We start from the raw sequence: 4,120 nt of genomic DNA, 5'->3' as shown, positions 1-4,120 counted from the left end.
GGTGGATCCTTGATCTGGCCCTTTTGCATCTTCTATTATACTGTTAGAGCCGCCGGGCGTGTGCAATCCATTCCGCCGACCCACTGAGTGGCGACGGTGCTCAGACTATTGAGTGTTGTTTGGCCAGAAACGCACGCATTCCAGCTGAGCTCAACCGAGGACCCAGAAGCGAACGAGCCTCATTCTCATACTGTAGGCGAAAACCTTTCACACGGGCGCACGGCGGACTGGGGGCTTCCACAGGTGGACTGGGTGGAAAGCACACTTTGAAGCGCGCAGCATAAGCCTAGAGTCACACAAGGCTTCGTCAAAGCTCTCAACCGAAAATCCAAGAACGGATTAAGCCACATCCACGCTCCCCGACGAGGGACCGCCAGAGAGAGGCTGCTGCTCACTGCTCAGACAGGCAGGCTTGTGACTGACAAACACGGAGACACGCCCACGGAGGGAGGAGTTGTAAGGAGAGGGGGTGCGGGTGCTGCTATGGAGGAAATTACTGTTCAGAACTATATTGTTTATGTCTGATGTCTCACTGATGCCAAAAATAAATGGTTAAAGTGACTGTTTGATATTGAATTTCACAAAACTGCGATTATCTCAGCTTTTTGTCTCAGACGCTGAAACCATGCTGTACTCAACGGCTAATATCTACATAACTACTAACTCTACAAACTAACTCTTTTAGACAGAGAAAGCACACATTCTATTAGTACTTTTGTGAACTTTGTGTTGACAAACTCCAAGCAGAAAATTATCCTTGGCTCTTGTAAAATGAGCCAGAATCCTCAAAAAAACCCTCTGGCAAAAGCTACCTACAGTAAAAAAAAAAAGGCTGGCAGTGAATGTGTTAAGTGCTCACCAGGCTCAAAACACAGCGATAGTCACTTTTAACCAGTTCGAGTCACGCTCTTTCCATAAAGTCCATCAGCTTTGATATCTGTTGGCTGGTTTGTTGACAATAAGCGATATGGCTTCTAACATGTTTTTCACTGAGATATGACAGGAAACAGTATGGCCGCTATATACAGTACTTCCATTTTATTGCAAAGAGTATACTGAAGACAAGATGAGGTGCCCCTCTGCTTCTTTAGAACAGCGCCTGCAGTCTTATTATGTTGCAGTGACATAAGTGGAACAAACTATAGGCTTTGGTTCTTATCAATCTAAGCTCTTTGGCACAAAAGGTGACATGCGTTGTTACGTGGCGAGCGCATGTACGTTTTCATCGAACATCAAACAGGTAGGAAAACTGACTGGAGTGTGGCTTTAAAGGGAGCGGGGCACTTGCTTTAGCTTGGAGGGTTAGCTCTGTTGACGCCACAGCTTGTCTGGCCAGCGCCCTCTTGTGGTTAAGGAGTGCTCCGTTGCCATGAGCACTCCGGTTCATTTGTGGACATGCAGACAACAAAAACAAAAGACGCCTCCAAGCAGATACACTGTAACAAACTAAATGACACACTGTTGCAAACGACTGCTGACATCTTCAGTGTGGACCCACATCAGAGGAGAGAGAGCGACCTCTGACCCGGAAGCTTCTATAAGGACTCCAGCATCACGCTAATGATCATAAGCTCCGCCCACTTTTTCAGGATTGTTTCCCCATTTTCTCCCCCAATTGTACTTGGCCAATTACCCCCCCTGCTGCCCCGGTCGTTGCTCCACCCTCTACCCTTATTGGGAGAGCGGTAGACTAGCACCATGCTTCCTCCGTCACATGTGCAATTGCCAGCCGCTTCTTTTCACCTGACAGGGGGGAAAGCTTCACCGGGAGGACGTCGCATGTGGAAGGACCACGCTAGTCCCACCACTTTCACCCCGACCAGGCGCTAGTGCAGCCGCAGCGACCAGGACACATAGGCTACCCCCAATCCAGCTTCCCACCCGCAGACACCAGCCAATCATGCCTGTATGGACGGCCGACCAAGCCGGAGGTAACACGGGGGTGTGAACCTGCGACCCTCGTGTTGGTAGGCAGGGAATCTACCGCTACACTACCCGGACGCCCAAGCTCTGTCCACTTTTGATTGACAGCCTGTGTTCACAATAGTGATGTCAGTTAGATTTGGTTAGGTCAAAGCTCTGGAATATTAGTTAAATCATCCATCTTTGCTCACTACTGTACATCTGCCTTTCTTACTCTCATGTTACTGGAAAAGCTGTAACAAATTTGGCATTGGGGAGAGTTCTATTGAAGTGAATGGGCATGGGAAGTCTGTCCCACTATAAACCATCAGGCTATCTGTCTGTGTGTTTCAACCTGATTAAAGAAAAGACACGATGTGATGTTGACTGATGTTTTATGCAGGCTATTACATAAAATCACATGTTTTCTTTAATCAGATGGAAGCGTTTTTCAATCAAAGGTGAAACGACACAGATATCATGGTTTATAGAGGGACTTACGTCACACGCAATTTAACGATAGCTCCGGTTAGCCACTGTAACGTTAGCCGGCTGTTCTAGAGCCACCGACCGACACAAAACCTGTCAGGTTTCTATGGATTACGCCAGCTCTGGGAGTATGAAGTGCTTTGAATGCGCGATATTTGGTCGCAACAAATATGCTGCTTGACGAGCGGGGCAGGCTACACCGCTGCCTGAGGTAACGTTGAGCTAACAGTCCGTCCTCTAAATGTGTCCGACACGGCGACCACTCGTCCGTATTCAGCAAACGTTCTTCTTCTTCTTCTTCTTCTGTTTGGTTTTACGGCGGTTGGCATCCCCTCCATGTTGCATTACCGCCTCCTTCTGGACTAATACATCCACTGTTCCCCTATTCCATTACAGTCGTGTTAACAGTCCAGTTCCTCTCAAAAAACTGACCACTATTTCCTTCCCCTCCACTACTCCCACACATCCCATTATACCCTTCACACTGGCCTCTATTTGTCCCAGTCTCTGCAGTCCAGTCATCATGATCACCCTCTCTGCTTCATATCTCCTGCATGAGATCAGAACATGCTCCACCGTCTCCCTTACTTGACACTGACTACAATGCCCAGTTGGATGCTTCCCTATTATACTAAGTGTTCCATTTAAGTTGCTGTGACCAATTCTCAATCTACTTATAACTCTCTGTTCAATCCTATTATTCCCACTATTCCCCACCACTCCCACTTTATTTTGTATACTATGCAGATGTCTCCCTTTTATTGCCCTATCCCACTGCTGTTGCCACTGTTTAACTATTTCCCTCCATACTATGCTCTTCCCCTCTGATTTTGAAAGTTTAATGTCAATGTCCACCTGTTCTCTCCTGATCGCCTCCTTTGCTGCCCTGTCTGCTTTCTCATTACCTGAGATCAGCAAACGTTCGTTCTGCTCTGTCGGCTTAACATTAATGCGGGACTTCTCCTGTACTCTGACAGTCAGAGTAGAGATTACTTTTTTTTTATGTTGGTACTTTTTTCCTCATCTTGTCTCATTTATGTTAGCACACATTTTTAAAGCAGTAGAAAACCTGCCTGCAGACAAGATCTTTTTCTATTGTATTTACAACATCATAATGTACCAGCTGATTGAAAGTTGACTTTACATTTCATGTAAATGAGAGTGTTTCCATGAACAGGCAGATGGACCTGACCTACAAAAACCGTGGGTGGAGTACCCTCTGGATGAAGTTCCACCTGTCTGCTGCTCAGAAGACATCTGCCAGAACTGCCTCTGCTCACTCACTATACCAGACTCCATTCATTAAACTGTTGATTTTTGATGCTGTCTCCAGTTCTGCTTTTTTGGGTTCAGAAAACTCTTAATTGTGACACTAAGGTCTGAATAGCTCTGCAATGAGTCAATCAGTCTGCCCAGATAAATGCTGAATCCACTCATGAATGATTGATTTATCTACCAATCCGTCCATTCAATGGTCCAATTAGGTATTTCTAAAATGTTGGCCATTTGAAGCCAGATTTAGAGGAGTAGCTCATTTTAAATTAACATTGGGATTAGACTGTTGTGATGTCATTATTCAGTTTTAACCATCAATATTTTGCTCCTTTTCTCATTAGGGTAAATACTGTATATTGATTTAGAGATAAACATTCGGCCGTGACCAAAGGTCCCCGGCTAAAAGATTTCGGTGGTGACTTAAGGTCTGAATAGATCTGCAATGAGTCAATCA

The sequence above is a fragment of the Poromitra crassiceps genome (assembly GCF_964638095.1).
Source record: "Poromitra crassiceps genome assembly, chromosome: 26".
Lineage (NCBI taxonomy): Eukaryota > Metazoa > Chordata > Actinopteri > Beryciformes > Melamphaidae > Poromitra > Poromitra crassiceps.
The sequence above is the reverse complement of the archived record's forward strand: the minus strand, read 5'-3'. Positions refer to the sequence as shown.